Genomic DNA, 20,729 nt, shown 5'->3' with positions numbered 1-20,729 from the left:
TTATCAAGTATATTCAGAAAGGTTTTTGACTTAGTAGTACCCTTTTTTTTTTAAGGGTCCTGACATTTAAGTTAAATTTCAATAATATGGTTATAGCATAAAGATCTACCTTAAATTCTTTTGCCTTAAATTTTTTATCTTAGTTTTTAACCACAGTAATAAAAGTGTAATAGGTGATTTAATTTTTAGCACCGTCCATTGACTTCTTGGCACAACAGGTGAAAGCTTAACTTCCTCGTCCACCGTGATTTTATTTCCCTCCTTCTGTTCCCTTTACATGCATCAGTTTTTATTAAATCGGAATCACTGTTTACATTATTATGACTAAGCAAGTATTGTTCATTGCTGAGCCATATAGTTCTCTGTGCCACCTCCTTATACACCTTTCATTCTTTTTCTTCAATATTAATGAAATCTGAGCACTTCTACACTTCTCAGGATAATCCAGTTCTGCTTTTTCTAGCAAACATGATCTCACACAGCCCAACATAGTTGAGCAGCTCCCTGGCCAGTCTCCCTGTTTTCACATTCTTAATTTTTTTTCTGTGGAATTAATTTCCTGACTATATTCACTTGCCTGTTTTCTAACAGCTATTTTTTCCCCCAAATGTTGTAACATTTGTCACATGCCTATCAAAAATATTTACCATCCACAAAACCACATCTGTTCCATTTCTTCTTGGAGACACTCTTCGCCAACCTTTTGTCTTCCTACCCCCTACATACTAATGATTCCTGGACTGGCTCTGTGCCTGTTTTCCTGGGATATCTGTGTGAAGTCACCTGGGATCTCACATCACTGCTCTCTCGTGTTGGATCCCCTATGTCCTAGATTCTGTTTCCCTCTGTCTTGTTTTACTGGAGCACATTTTCCTGGAAAAAGGCACATGAGCAAAAATTATATAAAGACCTAGCCTCTGTGAAACTCCTATTTGATAAAGTGTAGAATTCTAGGTCGAAACTAATTTTTGCAGTTCTAGAGACATTTCCCTCTTGTCTTCTCATTTACAGTGTTGCTCTTAAATCTATTGAATTTGATACATTGTATATTACCAAGTTAGTCTTTTCTCCATTCCTTCCTCCTGTGGAACCTTGTAGTACCCTCTGTCTTTGTGGGGTTTTGAAATTTCATAACATGGTTTGGTATAGACCTTGTCACACTATTGGGGCATTTAAACATGCAGAACATCTTTTCTTCTAGTGAATTTTTTTGTGTGCTGCTTTGGTATTTTCTATTTTTTTCTTTTGGATTCCTGTTAGATGTTGAAAATTTTAGAGCAATATTTCTGCACAGATTTTTTTCCCCTTCTGTTTTCCATTTTGTCTTCTTGTCCTACTTCATGGAGGTTTCCTTGACTCTGCTCTAATCCTTCTATTGAATATATTGTTTTGTCTACCTTATTTTTTAGAGTTCTCTTCCATCCTTTCATTCTTTTTATCACTGATGCAATTTCTCGTCTTTCTGTAGATGTTGAAGATTTTTTTTTAAGTTTTTATTTGCTCCTGGATTTTTATCATTCCCATCAGTTCCTTCTCCCTGCTTTGATCTGTGACTTCTTGGAGGTTTCCCTCAAACATGTGATGGTCCCTCGCTGTCTGTTAAGATCTAATTGGAAGCATCACTTTGCTACCTCACTGCACGGATTTGGCGACCACGTCTCTGAATTTTGAACCTGCCTTGGGTTCTGTAAGACGGATTGGTTTTGTTGTTCCTGGCCCAGTCACTCTGTAGTTCCAAGGTTGTGCTTCCTCTGTTATGCCATGTCAGTTACTACTCCTTTATCTCATTTTTTCATCTTTCAAACATCAAAAATCATCTGCAGTTTATCCTGTCTTGGGTACAGCTTTTTTAAAAAAATACTTTTAATTCTAATGAGATGATATCTCTGAAAGAAGGGGGAAAAGAAGTAGATTTGTGGTTGGTCCACTCAAAGTTGGATTTATACATTGAATGTAAATTCTAAGTTTAAAAGTTTTAATTCAGTATAATTAATGATACTGATTCAGACAATACTTTCTATTATACCTACAATTAAAATACTGTACATTTCTACTAAGGTCTTAAGAATCCTGTTCAAACTACTCATCCTGCCACATTGTCCATTAATGTGCAGTAATGTGGATGGAGTAGTTTACACTAATGCACTTCTTGTTGTTTTGTTGCTAAGTCAGACATGACTCTTGCAACCCGAGGGACTGTATCCCACCAGGCTCCCCTGTTCATGGACTTTTCCAGGCAAGAATACTGGAGTGGGTTGCTATTTCCTAATTCAGGGGATATTCCTGATTGAGGGATCAAATCTGCGTCTCCTGCATTGGCAGGTGGATTCTTCACCCACTGAGCCACCAGGGAAGCCCCACGCTAATGCATAGACTATTACAAAATTTTAAGTTAAAGTCTTAATAATTATTAATAAACACATCTAAAGCTTGTGGAAAGGGGAAGAAAAAAAGTGAATTTCAGCTTAATTTTTTTGATGGGTTAAACTCAGAGGCAGTAGGCAGGATGGGAAGATTCACTTGGGTGGAGGCAGAATTTCAACAGGTGCTTGACTTTTAATGATAAGTTTTGGGGTGGATTGTTACTTATTAGTCTTCCAGTATGATGATTTTCTAGTCTTTGCTATTAAACCTGAAGTCTACTAAGTAAGCCTTTTCCCTTCTTGTAAAGATTGTAGAAGTCCATCTGTTCTGTCCTTAGCTCTGAATGAAGGTAAATACTCTTCTTCATTGAACATTACACTATCAGTGAGTGGGTTTTGCTGTTTGATTTTTGTATTTGCATTTTATATCATTAATCTTTGTCAGTGTAGTTTATTGAGGTTTTGAGCCAGTGATGATAAGGCTTTAATCATAAAGGACAGTTACCTTAAATTTTAAAGTGAGATGAGGGGAAAGTAACCTGTTGGCAGCTAATACATCCAGGCTTTGCTCAGAGGCTTTAATTCTGCCATCCTTTAGTGAATAGTAGATGCCAAAAGTTTGAATCGCTTCAGGAGTAGGCCTGGAGAAGTGTTCACTACTTCTTTGGTAGGATCTAGCCAGTAGTCTGTAGGTTACTGATAGACTAAATGAGCACCCATAGTCTGTAGGGCTACGTCTGATTAAACTTCTTAAACGTTTCAGCACTAATATTTCCAAAGATAAACAGATATAATTCATAATAAAGAAAAAGTTTTAATAGAGAAAAACGGGATAAATGTTACCCAAAGCCAAAGCTCTACAAACTAGTCTATATTTTGGTGCATTTTCCTACTATTTTTATTCCCCTCATAGATAGATTTTATAGTCAGAACTGACTTTTACTGTGTGTAATGTGTCATACTCTTAATAGTGGTGACCTTTTAAAAGATAGCTTCATTTAGAATATAACTATTTGAATGAACAGTTTTCATGCTGTGTCTCTTTTGAGATTCTAAAATTACACATTAACCAGATGACTTAAGGAATATATGAGTTTCAGTTTAAATCATTTCTAGCTTGAAGGAGAAATTCTTCCAAATAGTGGTACTTTTCAGGTATGTTATGTGTAGAACTTTTTGTTAATAAGGAGTAAGTGGCCTTGCCATAAAATACCTGAAACAAGCAAAACGGTGGCTTATACACCCATTTGGATAGTTCTTACTATTGGCTACTAGCAATGTTTATTTAACTAGCTCTGTATTTTAAAAAAACATTGACTAGATTTTCTCCTTGTTTCACCTTTGATGCGTTTGTGGAGGACACTGATAGAGTGTGACAGCATGGTGAAAACTACTTTATTTTAATAGAAGGAAGGAAGGCTCATCTGAATTAGTAAACAAAAACCAACAAAACCAAGTGTTAAAACTGTGTTCTGTGGTATTAAAGAATGCTATTACTCAGAGCTACTGACAGTGACTGGGATTTGATTATTGGCCTTTACTTAAAGGAAGAGAATTGTCCTCACATAGTTCAGGCTGTTTTAGTATTTGACTATGGCTGTGTTTTGGGCTCTTCACAAATAAATGGATACTTCTAAAGTGTTTTAAAGATAGCTTATTCTCTAGAGGGTCTGACAAAGCTCTTTGTCACCTACCCAGCACCACTGCAGATAGTTTGAATGTGTATCATTAGCATGATTTACCTTCCAGTTGTAATCGATCTTAAATAATTGGTCAAATGCTTCTTGATTCCTAATTTGTCCCAGATTCTGTTCTCAGCAGCTGGAGGAGGAGCAGTAAGAATCTGTCACCTGGAGGAGCTTGCTTGCTTACTTAGGAGGGGGATACCAGGCAAGCAGTTGAGCCCATGTAACAGGTGGTGAAACAGAGGTGTAAGTGTGCAGAAAGGTAGAAGTTTGGTGGTGTGGCTGCTGGCTGAGGTTTGCTGGAGGTCGATGGGGTCAAGCTTGCTGGGACAAGGAGGAGGAAGAAGCCACTGCAGGCAGAGAGCAGCATGCGCAAGGCAGCAGAGTGCCATGATGAGTGGCAGATAACATGTAGAGTAGAATTAATAAAACTGTGAGATGAGTGGAAAGTACTCTCTGAGGCTCTCCCTTGTGTAATAGAATGGCAGTCTTACTTAACCGTGAAATTCTCAGAGCTGCTTTGTCCATTTCTTGGCTGTGAGAGAATCTTAAAGCTGTACCCTTTCATCCTCCAGATAAGGGAACTGAGGCTCAAAGAGATCTATGGCCTTCGGGTCACTCGTGATGGAGCAGCGCTGGCACGCCCAGCCTCTGATTCAGAAGCGCTTGTTTCCTCACACTGCCTCCCAAACTAATGCATTTATGATTGGCGCTCATTTACTGCAGTGAAACGCTCTCACATCTATACTATATAAAGCATTGCATTTCATTGTAGTAAATGAATAGAAATAGAAATCTCCGCTGCATTTCATTGCTTAAGGAAGAAACACTGAAGTCTTACTAAAAGCTTTCTCATTACTATAAAGGCAATTTATAATAGGTGCTTGCCAGGTTCATTTGTGGGTCCTTTTTCAAGAGCAGCAGTTTATACCACATTTCTCAGATCTTGCCTGTGGAAGTTAGAGTACAGAGGTTTCCCATGGAGCTGCACGTGATGCAACACTCAGCAGTTCATGGAGTATAAGGAAAATCTTAATGCTTTATCGTTTGACATTTTAACTAAGGAAAAAACACACTTTTATAGGTTTAACTTACTGTGACATTTTCTTCTACCTCCCTTCCCCTTCAGGTATCTCCAGGGCAGCTTACTAAAAAGTATAGCTCATGCCCAACCATATTTCTAGATGACAGCACAGTCAGCCAGCCTAATCTTAGAACCACAATAAAATGGTGAGTACAACTAGGTTGCCAAGGCTGAGTGGCAGACCCCCTTCATGCTGAAAGCATGCTCGCCATACATAATTTCATTCGTTTGGTTTGTCCTTTTCAGTGATCAGGTTAAGAAACTGGTGTCAACTCTATGTTGGTTTCAAGGACCTCTCAATATGAGTCTTCAGTTTCCATGTTAATCATAGAGTATATGATAGAGGGGAAAGTCAGCAAGTGAGAAATCCCAGGAAAAATGTAAACCTCATTTGATTCATTTCTATTGTTAAGACAATGTTGAACATAATGAGAAACAGAGGTACCTGTTTATCGTATGTTTCTAGAAAAAAATTATTTCTTTATGAGTTGGGAGAGTCCTACAACTATGTATACTAGTTTGGAAGCTACCATTAGAAGAAGGAACAGGTTGTCCCCTACTGGCACCGAAGTGAATCTGCAGTTAAATTTAACTGGACTTGGTCAGATTTATCCCACCGTGCATTTTTTTCCTGCAATATTTCTGTAGGAAATTTTACTTCTCCTTCCTCTCCCCCGAAGAGGGGGAAAATATACCAAAACCGTTTTAAGGGGCATACTCTCAAGCTTAATTTCTCCATAGATGAAATTTGTTCAGCTGAGATTTTAACTTAATAGACACATTTAATTTTGTTTTTTTTTTTTTTTTAAATTTTTGTTTATACATGTGTATGTCTAACACGCTGTATCAATCAAAGCAGAGAACAAAAAAAGAGATGAAATTTCAGAAACAAGCCTGTGGCCAGGCTTATACTTAAGAAGACACGAACAGTGTTACGATGACGAAAACTATTCCTTAACTTCTGGAAGCCCCTCATAGTTCACAATTGGAGATGCACAGTTCAAAACACCCTAATCATGGGAATGTTCGTTTATTTAAGAGAGAGAATTAAAAACCAAACAGGATGCAGACCTTCCTACCTCCCTTGGGGTTGTCCATGGAACATTAACTAATGTCTTCTTAGCATATGAATGTTGACTTTCCAGAACAGTTTGGGAAATGCTACTTGAAAATATTAGTATCCTTATCATTAATTGTACTTTTCTGTCTTAAAAATATAATTAGCTTATAAATTTAATTTTTAATGTGCAAGACTTTTTATTTTTTAGCTATTTAAATGATCAGTAACTTCTAACTTTAATTAAAAACAACCAGTTCACAATCATAATAATGTAACTTTCTTATAATATTAGTTTCGGTCAAATCGTATTTCAACAAAAACTGAGCCCCATTGCTCTTTAAAGTCCTGAGTTTTGGCACTTCTCTCGTAATCACTGAATGTTTTTATTCAGCCAAGACTCTAAATCTGTGGGTTAAAAACTACTCTCACTGTGGCTAGACTCACAGCTTCTTTTGAATTCAAAAGAGCCTGATGTTCCAGTATATAATTCAGAAGTAGTTTTAAAGATTAACCTTGCTCAGACAAGTAGGTTTCATGCTTTTTATTCTCAACCTAGTCTTAGTGTTTGGAAATACAGTAAATTTTTTTCTCATTAAGTTTTAAAAATGACCATTCACATTCATTATTGATGAAATAAAGGTTTACTGAGAAATTAATAGGGCAAATTGGCTTTTAGGAATGATTTTGAAAACTACGATAGGATTAGTTTTCATTTGGGGTAGGTGAGCCTTATTAGAATCACTTATGCAACTTTTTCAAGATGTATGTCTCTGAACACATACATGAATTCCACCTTTCCTCCCTGCCCTCAAGACACAGTCTGTGGGTCTGTCTGCCTCTCTGTCCCTGTGTCTCTTTCTCTCACACACACACCCCTTTTGACAAGCTGAGGAATGATGTGTGAGGCGTGATTTCATAGACAAAAGCATCCTGAGAGATTCTGATCTCATTCATTCCTAGACTTGGCTGCACGTTGCAGTCACCTGGGGAGCTTTAAATACAGTCCTGTTGCCCAGGTTGTACCTAATGCAGTTAAATCAGAACATTTTGAAGCAGAAGCCAGGCAGTGTTTAAAGCGTCCCGGCTAATCCAGTGTGCAGCTGACCTTGGGAACCACTCTCTGCTTTGAGGGTAGGAGAAAGAGAACTACTTCTGATAATTGGTAGAACCTTGAGTAAGTGAATTTTAAGCCTTGATTCTCTTATTTGTAAAATGGGTTAAGTATCATATTAGGTTCAGTTGCCCTTTTTATCATGTAACTTTTAATTCTGTGACTTTAAAATCAATTTGAAGAAACTTTGAAGCAGTATAGAAGTATCCATCTTTGATGCTAACAGTGTTACAGGCCTTTCTGCAAATGCTAAGATTCTATAGACCAGTTACAAAGTTCAGATTTGCCTTCTCTCTATTGAGTTTCATTTTAGATACTGAGAACAAAGGGAAGCAAATACCTTAACCAGGGAACTCCTTAATGGCCTAATACACAGCATCTGTGAGTAGCTTAGGGCTGCAGTCATGTAAGAACTGCCTGAGGTCTGGCACCTGTTGGCTGGTTAGACTTTATGTAAAATAGTGCGGAGATGCCTGTCGTCAGCAGCGTCCTGTGCTGCCTTGTGCCGCCTCACAGCAGTGCTCATTTCAGGGTAACTAGGCCTATCCTCAGTTTTGTGACTGTAAAATTTTGCTATTAAATTTCCTAATAATTATGTGTGAAAGTGATTTTAAATCCATTTTATTTGATATGGAGCACTTGTATTACTTACTTTTAGAGAAATAATGGAAAATAGATGTGTTAGGGGGAATACCGAACTGAATCAACTGAAATGCAGTGCCTAACAAAAAGCCACACACACAAAATCTGTATGGCTTAAATTTAACCATGTGGATAGATGATGTAACTTGTATGGGATGAGAGATTCTGTGCAGAGAAGGACAAATGACCGGGGAAATATATAATAATTTATATATTATAATAATCAACCCAAACATGTCTTCTAAGAGCACATCTATATTTTGGGTCTCCTAATTTTGCTAAAAGCCAAAGAACCTAAAACATGGGGGATACCACCTATGGGTACTGCTTTGAATTAGGGGGTGTGGGGCCCACTGGGCATCTGGTTGGTCTTACCTCTCTGCCAACCCTTTAAAATGTCTTCAGGCCTAATGTGATAAAAACCAATTATTACAATATTTTTTTTTCCTCCACAGTGTGATCTCAGCAATATATTACCACCTAAAGAACAGGTGAACTCTTTTAAAACCTGTCTTGTTATTCCAGCTAATTAATTTACACAGTATCAAGTTTAGTGTTAATAACAATAGACAGTATTAGAGTAAGCTTTTACTGTTAGAGTGCTTTCATTACAGTATTAAAGTGAATCATTTATTTTTATTTTGGGACTCTTAATTCTTTAAGTTTTATGTGGTTTATATGGATATTTACTGTATTAGAAACTGAAATTTAAAATTTAAAAAATTAAATCCACTGTATGTTAAAACAGGCTTTCCTTAGCACTGCTGAAGTTTTGAGCTGGATGAGGCTTTGGTGTGGGGGTGCCACCCTGTGTGTCACAGAGTATTTAGCAGCACCCCGGCCTCTGCTCTGTAGGTGCAAGTAAGGTGATCTGCTTCTCTCCACATTAGGACAGGAAAACTGTCTCCTGAGGGATGAGATCACCATCTGACTGGGGACCCCAGTGTTTAACATAAGTCATTTTTTAAATGAAAAATAACCATTTTCCACAACAAAATAGTGGAGAGGATAGTATCTCATTAATAGGAGACAGTTGATTCTCATGTCAACATTGTCTTCAGTCATTTGCTTTGAAGAAGCAATATGAAGATCCAGCTACATGCAGACATATAGTTGGGAAAAGGTGAATTTTTAAAGCCTTGAGATAATTGGACATATTCTTTGATACTGTCCCCAAAATCCACATGTGCCAGTTTATTAAATTAGTTAAGATGGAGCTCCAAGTCATTATCAGTGAACTTGAGATAGATACTATGTTAAATTAATGCCCATTGATCTGTCATGCATACTGAGTGGATCTTTTTATCTGTACATGATTTTATAATATTATACATTGTCATTTGCAAAGTATTGGTTCACATGTCTTCAGACAGTGTCAAAAACTCACTCTTGTTAGTATCACTACCAGTCTTATCGGAAAAATCTTTGTAAGTATTGGTAAATCAAGCTCACCATAAATAAAGCTCACACTGAAAGGTACAAATTTTCCAAAAATCCTAATATTTTTAGCTTAATGGTTTGAATTTTATCATTGGCAACAAATAGTTTAGAGTTTTCTTTGAAGTGACAGGCTCACTTTGTTCATTTTTGAAAAAATGACTGTCAATTGGTGTTTCATGAAAAAAGTGGTTTAAATGTGATGTTCTAGTGGGGGAAAAGTGACTTGGTTACCAGTAAGTTACAAGTGCTCTTCCTTAGCACAGCCATATTTCAGTACATACAAGTGCTTAATGCATACTTTCCACTTACTCAGAATATGAAGAAGAAGAGTAAAGGTTTAAGAACACTTAATTTTTACTCTTTCATCATGGATGTTCTTAAGTGAAGCAGATTTTTTACATTCATTTGGCCAGGAATAAGTGAATGACTTCTAATTTAGTTTCATACCACTGCCTTGATTCACACTCAGAAATGAGCAATTTTACCCACTTTTGCTTTTATACAATCATAGTTAAGTGTCAAGCAGTGTAGAGGCAGGTGATGTCTTGGTATTCTTATAAAAAAACTTTTGACCTCTTGGACTTACAGGATTTCTGAAGAGGGGCCAGGGGAGATTCCCAGAGGCCTATAGACCACATTTGCAGAACTGCTGTTTAAATGGGCACAGTGCAGAAAAGTGTGGTGGAATTTAAAAGAAAAAGCCTGGTCTCTCTTAAAAGACAATTAAAATTTTTAACTCAAACTATTTAAAAGAAACCAGAAGAAATAAACAATAAGAATATAATATGAAGAACAAAAGGGGGTGGAGACAAGAAAAAATCATGAATCTCATATTTACATTCATTGAAGTTAGAAGACTTTATTGCCCACTACTACCACTTTATAAAATGTTCTTGTATATTCCATTGTGAGGTTAGTGAAGTGGAAATGTATTGGTCTACGAACATTGCCTGTTAGAAGGGGTCTGTGTGGGTAAAGGCAGCTCTGGCTGGTTGGAGAAGAGATTTCATGCAACTTGGTGTGCTGAGTATAAAATAGGTCAGAAAACCTTTCTAAGGGCAGAATCCAGGAGAATATGTAAAACTGTTTGCTTTATTAAGGTTAAGCTTCCTCTACTCCTCTCTCTACTTTTAGCAGATATGTTACTAAGCTAGTAACTCCTGAATTAATTTTTAAAATACACATTCTTATTTTATAGAGATGCCAACAGGTCCTTGGACATTTTTGATGAGAGATCACATCCACTCACAGTAAGTGTCACTTTTATTGAAGGTGTATTTTTCTCTTATTACAGTTGTGTTTATTTCAAAGCTGATTTGCTTTGAAATTAATTACTAGAAGAAAATTATTGCCTCCGGCTCAAAGCCAAGATTGTCTTCATTTAAGTCTTCTTCCCCCACCCCATATTATGTCAAGTAATTTTACCGAAAGCATATTGTGTCAGGGGTGTGACTGATAAGAACCAAGTTACGCTTTGTATGACGAATGAGCAGGTAAGTAAACATATCCAAGTAACAGAAAATGTAGCTTTTTAAAGGATGATTTTCCATAGCATCACACAATATAAACATTTCCTAACAAATATGTAAGACATCTAAGGAGAAAATTTAAAAACTGTTTAAATTTTAAACTAATTAAAATGACAGGGTTTAAAAACTCACTTCTTCAGGTGCTCAGTAGACACACATGACTGGTGACCGCTGTGTAAGAGCACACTCTTAGAGCCTCTGGTTACAAGACAGTGGAAAGGTGTTTCCATGGTTGACTGCAGAAAAGTATGATGACGTTCAGTGATCAGCTGGACTTTGAGCCTAAAAATAGTTTGCATTTGGTTAGAATTCTTTGGGGAAGAAGGTGAAAATACATTTTGTGAGGTTGTGCTTGCATTTTTCTTTAATGAATGGTAGTGAGTATTGAATCACTATGGTACTTTAGGATCCAATTGTTTATATTTAAAAGACTACAAGATATGTCACCTAGTCAAAATTATTTTAAGTAGCACGTGGGCCCACGTGTGAAGATTGCTATCTTGAGGGTACTTTTAAGTATTTTTCTTCAGTGGATACTTAACATTGTGTTTTTTCTTCTTTCAGCGAGAAAGGGTTCTGGAGGAGTACTTTAAGCATGATCCTGAACACAAATTCATTTACAGATTTGTTCATACTCTTTTCAGTGCCGCCCGGCTGACTGCTGAATGTGTAATAGTGACTTTGGTAATATATTTTTCTCTTAATAGAAGCATCTCTAGAAAATTTTTTCTTGTACAGAAGATATGGGCCTGTTTTTCAAATGAAAGTAGGTTCCTGAAATGATCATCAGAACTTTATTAAAGAGAAATGTATCAAAAAGAATTAAAACATACAGATTTGAGCTTTAGTAATCATCTTGATTTAAAATGTTGCCATTGCTTTTCTCATCACAAAGCAGTTGATGTTAAAGGCAGCAGGAGAGACGTCTGGTTTCTCCTTCCGCACCTCAGGACGCATGCGCACACAGTGCACACAGGTGCACACCGGCAAAGTGCGCTGGGTGGTGGGAGGGAGGCGGTCACTGCACTTCCTGGCCCACGGCAGGTGTAGATTCAGTGTGTTTCTGAGTCTCAGGCTGTGTTGCCTAGGCAGCTGTGATGTGTGTCTTGATTGAGACCGACTGCCTTCACCTGCCTGACCTTGGACGGCAGTGCTAACCATCTCTACTGTCCTCTGGTGCCTGCGTGTGAAGGTGCCCAGGCCTGGGGTGTCGGCAGTGCTTGGAAAGGCTTACTCAAGTTAGCCTGCCGAGTTCCAGCTATGTGAGGACCTTTCTGTCATCCGTACCGAGTTCCTATGGTAAGATTTTATCATTTGAGTAACACATCATGTTCAGCTGAGAGGTTGGATTGCCCAGCTCCTCCCTGTAGCAGACCTATAGGGGAGAGTCAGCTGCACGTCTGAAGGGAGGGCCTGCGTCCACCGCTGCCCGCGCCTCTGCAGGCAGAGTGTGGGAGAGGAGGCTCCCCTCGGTGGGCCCCGGGTCAGACGCAGGCCTTCTCTTGGAGCTGCAAGCCAGTTACGGTGCTTAGTTGGCGTGTGCTTGAGAGAGGCAGGAGTGGCGCTGGCACGTGCAGAGCTGGGAAATGCAGGCAGGAGAGAGTGTGTGGGTTGGAAGAGGGGCATTTCTTTGTAGACAAGTTAAGCCCGATGGACCTGTGAGACAGCAGAGTCACAGTGTCTAGCAGTCATTTGACTGTATGGGATTGGAGCCCGAAGCTGAGCAAGGGGCAGGGAATTACGTGTAGCTGTTCAAATGCAGAGAAAGTGCGTTAAATACAAGTTGAGGAGAAGATAGATCTGTGGGGACCATCAGCACTTAGAGGACACATCCCCAGAGGAGTGGCCGGAGTGGGAGGAAACCCAGGAGAGAATCAGAAGAGCTGCCAGGAGAGCTTGAGGAAGGAGAGCATGGCGCACGTGCCGAGTGCTGCCAAGGAGCTCCTTAGGGCATAGACAGGCACCAGATGCCTGCCTGTGTCACGGTTCTAAGTGCTGGGCACAGAGGAGAGTCCTTGCCTTTCTGAGGTGAGTATAGCAGACATAAGGGTTTTGTTTTTCTCTAGTTTTTATGGAGTATGGCTCATTTACAGTGTGTGTAAGTATCGGGTGCACCACAGAGTGTAATACGACTTTTTAAAATGAGTATTTCAAAAAAGATGACTGTTTGAAGTAGTAGTGAAAGCTAGAAAGAGAAAGCAAGGTAAAGGGATGGAGAGATTAGAGGGGCTTCCCTGGTGGCTCAGACAGGAAGCAGTCTGCCTGCAGTGCAGGAGACTTGGGTTCCATCCCTGGTTTGGGAAGATCCCCTGGAGAATGGAGTGGCAACCCACTGCAGTATTCTTGCCTGGAGAATTCCCCATGGACAGAGGAGCCAGACGGGTCCATGGGGTCACAGAGTCAGACACGACTGAGCGGCTTAACGCATGCACGCTAGAAAGACCAGGAAGAGCCTCCTTACAGAGGTGAGATCTGAACCAGGACCTGGCTGGACTGAGGAAGATGAGGGGCCTGGTAGCGCAGGCAGGGGGCAGAGCACAAGGCGCAGACAGGAACGGGTTCTGTGCTGAGGGATCAGCAAGGTGCCCCTGTGATCAGCGTAGGGAATGAGGGAAGGCACAGGCGATGAGGTCACAGAAGGACGATGGCCTCTCACACAGGGCCTCGTAACTAGCAGGCCACAGAAGTGACCTGTTTGATGGGAGAGCCCTGGCAGATGTTGAGCAGGCCCGTGAAGTGCACTTAATCTGAGAGGCTCTCCTGGCTGCTCTGGGGAGAACAGACTGTGGTTGGCGGTCAGTGGAAGCAGAGAAGTTAGGAGGCAATGGCAGTGATAGAAGCCAGAAGTGACGGACAGAAGAGCAGAGCCGGCAGGTGACCCGTGAAAGTGGAGATAAGAATTCCCAGCAGGCGGCAGTGCGATAACTCAAGCGGAGGTCTTTGTCCCGGCAGGTCCAGTCTGTTTTTAAGAGACACATGTCTGGCCTTGGAAGTTAAGTGGTCACTGCTGAGGTCTTAGCACCTCCAGACTACTGAGGTTATAACTTCAACTTGAGTCACACATTGTATGTTTGTTTTTGCAGGTCTTTTCTTCTTTTGTAATCTGAGGTTGTCTCTAAGGTTCTGTTGTTACAGAAACCATGATGTACAGATGACCAGATAGAAAGTTTTCAGATCTCTGTGTTCTGTCTCCTCCGCTGTCAGGAGTGTTCCCCATGTTTAGAAGTAGGTCTGCTGAGTTAGGAAACTCCTTTGTCTCAGGTAGCCCAGGAAGTGTCAGTGGGGCCTCACCCGGGGCACTCAGCAACCACAGCGGTACTTGGTGGGGCCTCGATTAACTTGGGGGGTTCCTCACAGATGGCATGCTCCCATGGGCGTGAAACATCAGGTTTGCTGTCTGGCTGCAGGGAAGGGCCCCGAGGGTGGGAGGCAGCAGGAACCAGAGAGGTATTTGCAGCAGACTCTAGAAGTGCTCACTTGACAACAAAAATGTCCTTGTGGGTGGCATTTAGGAAAACATAAAGGGGTACCTCTTTATTATAGTGAACAGCAGAGAACGATCAAGGTCATGGCAGGCAGTGGCAAGAGTTTGTTTTTGTTACCTTTGCCCCTGACTCTTAATTCAGATTTACCAAAGTGCATATTTACAACTGAAGCAAAGAAGCTTGTGACTAAGAGAAGGGACCAGTGATTGTCAGTAGCTGTCAAAGTGGCTTTTGGTGAAAATGTCCCCTTTGATGATAAAAAGTGTCATGGTGATATTGCTGGTAGCCACCTTAGTGTTACGGCAGATAATTCGAGATAAGTAGAAGTACTTTTGGAATTTGTAGAAACTAAGGTAACATTGAGCACCACTATCATCCATCTTTAAACTGGTTCCTTGAAGGAAGGAAAATGTGTAATCATAAACACCAGGTCTGCCATGAAATTTTCTCAGAACCTGCAACTAAGCTGACAGGGGCTCTGGGTCCAGTTACAGCATCAGAGAACATGCAGGGAAGTGTGTGGATGTTCATAAATGTGAGCCCAGTAGCACTGATGGCAGTGTCTAGCTACAGGAAGAAGCTAATTGTAAACAGCACTTCTCTGTGTACAACAGAATCACCAGGAGCTGTGTTCGTAATAGGTTGCTTTTGCTTATGATCTTTGGAAACTGGAAAGCATTACAGCCAAGTGTTCAAGTCACATTTGTCTCATCCCCCTGCTGTTGGCTGCTATTTATAATGGTCTCATTTTGAGTCTAAATTGAAAAACTGGCATCTATCAGCTTTTCCTTAAAAGTTTCTAACATCCATGTATCTTGTTTGAATATATTGAGCAGCTGCTGTTCAGAAAATTTGCTGCGCCTATAAATGGCATGCTCTTCAGTCATCTAGTCATTTAAAAAAAAAAACGCAGAAGCGTATTCTGTAGTCCTAATGCTTTTTTCTTCAGTAAGTAAAGCTCTGTTAATAGACATGTTAATCCTATGAAGTACTGTATTTCCACACAATTAAAATGTATTAGTGGAAGAGAATATAAAAGGTATAGTGAAGTGCATTTATTCCTGTAGTAAATTAAGTCCTGATTAGCTGATTATCAAAACATTATCTGATTTACATTTCTATAGACTTATGGCCATATGAACAGGAAATTAATTTTGGAGGTAGGTTCAGTTAGGTTTAAAGTTCAACAAGTGAGAAACCTCATTTCTGCTCACACTCTGCTCACCACGCAGGAGAACATCAAACATTTGATGACTTACCAATGGATAAAAGATTAACACTTTAAAACCAGGAAACAAATATTTTGAAAAATAAGTCACTTTCATTTGTCTGGGTATTTATCATTTTTATATAATTAACTCTTTAAAGTGATTGCTGTGAAAGTGGTAAGACTTACTCTGATTTTATTTACTTAAACATTAGACAAGCAATGACTGTGTATGGTCCCACAGGAAAGACCTGCCCCCAGGACCCTACTTTCCCTCTTCATTGAATTCGCCCCCTGCGTGCCTGTGCGGCGGACGGAGCACAGGGGGAGCTGCTCCATCGGGGTCATTGCTCAGTGCATTTAGTCTAGCCAAGACGTCTCCCCTTAACCCTACTGCCTCCCATAGCTTAAAAAGTGCATCCCATCCTGTCCCAGGAACACCTTCTGGTCCTACTGGGGACAGAAACCTGCATTCTGCCCTTTGCCACAGTCCCCTGCACTGGAGCGGGGGGAGGGGATTCCCTTTCGCATCGAGTGTAGCTTATTTATTTATTTATCTGAGATGAATCCTTGTTGCCTCAAGAGTCTTCTCCCCTCAGAGATAATAGCAGTGGCTCTCCATGGCCCCTTTTGCTGCCACGGTGATGTGCCTACTCCTTTTCTTGGCGTATCTCTACTTCAATAAGTCCCTTCCTGTTATCGGTGAAAATGTCTGCAAGTTCTCCAGAGCTAACAAACAGCATACATCATTCCTTTCATCTGATGGCTATAGCAGGGCCTTGTGAGTGAGCGTGGAGCATGAATGCCAGCTGCACTAATGGAACTCTGAAGAATGAGCCCCCGAGTCAGCAGCATGGGTGCATAAGAGGGCCGTAACCTCCCCTCCTTGTCCCAAACTCCAAATGCCAGGACGCAGGAAGAACCACAAAGAGCTGTACCTTGTTTGAACATTAGTGTGTTAATCCAGCTGGGGAGCCATTGTTTGTTTCCAAACTGTATTTAGAGCTGTTGGGGCACAGAATGGGGTTTCTGAAGATAGCCCAGTTGACTAAAATTGTCCTATGTTGGTTTGTCTTCTCCTCCCCCAGGAATGAGATGCGAAGGCACTTTCTGAAGCTCCTTCAGTTTAATATTCATGTTCCCACCAGTGTTTATGCCAAATACTACTTTGACCTTTGCTCCTTAGCAGGTGACAACAACCTGAGTTTTCTAATTGCTCCTCTTAGCAAAGAAAGAGCACAGAGCCTAGAGGTAAGACTGGGGATTCACTAACTGGGTTTTCTGTCAGCCACCAAAGCCAGCATCTGTGGCTGACTTACACTACGCAGTGACTAACAGTTTGAAGAGCTTATTAACCCATTGGCATCTTATTCCCTGTGTCTTTTATGGGTTAGACAGAGATCTCACATTATTTTTTTTTTTTTAAATTACAGATATCTCTTATGTAACCATAATTCAGAATATTTTAAATCAGATTTAATTGCTCTTAATGGTTTTCCATTTGAACCTCCACACTTTACATATAACCATACAGGAATAATTTCTTACAATTGTATCCCTAATCATATGTACATTGATAATTACTTACCACTCTTAACTGCCTCGGCTTGTAGTGTGTGTTTGTGTGTATCACAGTTCAGCCCCATGAGTTTATTAGACCAGAAGCATCAGGGGCTAAGCTGTGAGACCTATACTTGGAAATTATAATGTGGGTTCAGAAACTGGATGTAGAAAGTAGGTGGGTTTTTAATGGAAGTGGTAACATACATGGGATGAAGTAATTTGTAGTAGTGATTTGAAGAGTAATTTGAAGTAGTTTGTGATTTCTGGTGGGTATACAGCAAAATTTACAACTGAAATGAATACATATACAGTTGACACTTTTTCCGGTACCTTGGTACTTTAGAAATAAGACATTTTTCTACGATAATTTACATGCCTGTGAGATAGCACTTTGTAGTGCTTCATCACTAGGCCTTTCTTGCCCTCAGCATACACCTGCCTCATTGAAATGCTCTTAGTGCGAAGTAAATAATGAAGACTGAATAGAGGTTGAAGAGCTGGTAAACACTGACTTTGCTCAGGTGTGTTCATTATGCTTAAGGATCTAGTATGTAGGTAACATCATATTGCTGTTAGATGGGGCCTATTTTGGGAACCCAGTTTTTAAATATGTTCCTCCCTGCCCCAGCAATCTCATCATAGCCCTTGGAGAATATTATCTTCGGGAATCAGCAGTGTAGATATGAGCTATCCAAAGTAGCAGCAACTGTCAACCTAAATGAATGCAGGTGTGTGGCTTATCAATGCTGCTTTCTTTAAGGTTGGGACTTTTTTCCCCAATTATACTTATGTTCTATCTGATTGACTTTCTTAGGCCATCTCCAGACTGTGTGAAGACGCATACAAAGACTTGGGCAGAGTTGCTGTGAGAAGGTCTTTCAGCGCTGATAATTTCATTGGTATTCAGCGCTCCAATGCCATCCTCTTATGAACAGAGAGAAGTGAGGGGTTGTAACATCATGAACCCCTCGTAACAAGGACTGAAGAAATACCACCTCTCCTGCTGAGAAACCAGCAAAGTTAGTATTTTCACCTAGAAGAAAGACACTGAATTCAAGAGACTTGCAGACAGCAAAGGTTATGGTCATAGGAAAAAACTGGACCTTGTCAAGGCAACACACTCTTCTGTCCTTTTTAATGTAAACAGAGTTACAAAAACCACTCCAAAGCTAAAAGCTCCCAACCCACCCACAGATATTTGCTTACTGTGTAGGCTGATAACTGTGAACTATGTGAGGTTTTTTTAATAGTTTAAATTTTTAGACTTTAAAGACACTAACTATATAACTTTTACTTTTTCCTATTTTTCTCACCCATATTGCTGCATATTCCTTTAGAATCAATGCAGTATTACCATTCAAACATGGGACTCCTAACGTAGGAACAGCCTGTTGTAGCATTGTTAGGTTTTGAAGGATTCTTCCTCCCTATTTCATTGAAGTTGCTAGTCATTTTTGGCAATCAGTTCAAACCAAAAACTGCTGAATAACACCTGTCATTCAGTTTTTTTGCAAGCACTGCTTACTAGCATGCTAGCATGTTTGGGATCATAAGTAGAGAAAGCATGCTGTTACCTACTTCTGTTGGGTCCGTGTTGCGTTTCTTGTTAACTCTAATGGTGCTTCTCATTTTCTGATGATTTTCCTCTTTGTTAAATACTTGTATTAAAGGCTATTTTCGTAATTCCAGCCAACCTGTTAGTCCAGGAATAAGCAGATAGTGAAATAGAAGGTGTCCCAAAAGTCTTGGTGCAATTTTAAGCTTTAATACAGCGTGCTTGGACACTCCAGGACACTGCCGCAGAAGTATAAATGCTACAGACGCAAAATACCACTTGAAAGTTTACTTGAATTTCTTCTAAACTCATTTAGTTTTGTAAATCTTGGATGTTAAGCTTTTAATTTGAATTTTTTGTTTCAGTCCCTCTTGAAGATGGCAAACAATAGGCTGAAACAAAAGATTAAAATTAAGAGCTTAATGTTTAAAATTTATAAAAGTAAAAGAGTTTAGAAGAAATTCAAGTAAACTCTCAGGTGATGTTTCGTAAGTTTGTAGCATTTATATTTCTACAAGTATCACAGCTTCAAACTGCACAAAGACTTCAGGAGGATATCTTGGATCTTTATAGACCTGGCCTCCTCTTTTTAAAATAGTCCTTTGCCTGGCTGGGCTGTTGATCTGCTTGAGCACGGAAGTTTCTTTTTTCTAGGTTTGGTAAAGGAATTACGAACAATAGCATTAGTTCTCGGTAATAAACTGAAAAGAACTGGACCCTAGTGACAGGAAAGTAAGCGACATGAAACAGCTTTTCTGTTTTGCGTGTTAACCTGGCTGTAGGCGTGTCACCTCAAGTTGTTACTTGAGGAAAGATAAATCTTAGGAACCCTTACCTCAGACTTTTTAAAACACAGGGTACCCCTTAGCCACCAGGAAGCCCATTAAAAGACAGGAAGGTCCAGTAATCGGTCTTTTAGGAAATTGGTAATGATGTCACCTAAACTTGAAACATTAAAAAAAAAAAAAAGTGTTCTCAACTATGTAAAATCTTTCTCCTACCTTCTCAAACATAATCCTAGGAATTTTGCCTGTAAACAAAGCATTTCTGGGCCAGAAATATTTTCTCTCTTTATAGCAAGGCTTCACATTATATTGAGTGCCACAGGTTCCATCATTTTTAAAGGACAGAGACATAAATAATGGATATAAAATACTACAGTCTACCACCTCAAAAAATATTGTTTATGGAGCTTGGAGATTCAAGTATCGATTGCAGTTTTATTTTGAAAAGAATGCTCCAACTTGTGTGGTTTTTCTTCCTCATGTTTATATTAAAAGAAAAGCTAATAAACTCTAATTAAAATACGTGGCTGTTTGTGCACCTTCTCACTGCTCACATAACATCACGGCTCTGCTTAGCGCAAATGTTCTCAATCCGCTCTGATAGGCAGGCCTGAAAGCATTTTCCGACTACGCATTCAAAAGTTGCTTTGACCTTTGCCTTTAGTTAAGAGGCATTTATTTCTTCAGCTTATGTTCTTTTCAACCAGAAGATAATTTAGTACACTTAAAATCACTGGCTGTGGCGCTCAGTGGCATAGTGCATTCGATGGCACTTTGGAATTGTGTGTTATTGTACCAACAGGGGAAAAAAGCACATTGGAAGATAAAAGGTAAAACACAGGAAGGAGTTACAGAAATACTGGTAAATCAGAACGTGAGTTACTTGAGGATTTCAAGCCACTGAACAGGAAAGAAAGTGGAAGAAGAGGAGGTAGAACTGCGGTTGTTATAAAGAGGGTGACTGCTAAACAAGCCATGTAATATACCAGATCACCATAAGGTTTCTTTAAGACCCTAGTCACTGCACTCGCGCAATATTCCATCACTCGTGATAGTATCGTTGTGTCTTCATCCACCTTAATTCACTACCTAAGGTCAGATCTTTTAACTTTGTTCTTGGTAAGTTGTTGATTAGGAGAAATAATCCGAATTAGTGCAGAAGGAGAGAAAAACTATGACAAATCACTAAGATAGCTTGTACCATGTAATAATATACCAGT

General features: G+C 39.7%; 1 pseudogene; it reads left to right on the top strand.

Moving 5' to 3' along the window:
* The window catches only part of LOC136165054 (cyclin-Y-like protein 1), a 30,682-nt pseudogene extending 10,651 nt beyond the window's left edge, over positions 1-20,031 (top strand).
* Positions 20,032-20,729: the final 698 nt, after the last annotated feature.

The sequence above is a fragment of the Muntiacus reevesi genome, chromosome 3 (assembly GCF_963930625.1).
Source record: "Muntiacus reevesi chromosome 3, mMunRee1.1, whole genome shotgun sequence".
NCBI classification, from domain to species: Eukaryota; Metazoa; Chordata; class Mammalia; order Artiodactyla; family Cervidae; genus Muntiacus; species Muntiacus reevesi.
The sequence above is the reverse complement of the archived record's forward strand: the minus strand, read 5'-3'. Positions and strand labels throughout refer to the sequence as shown.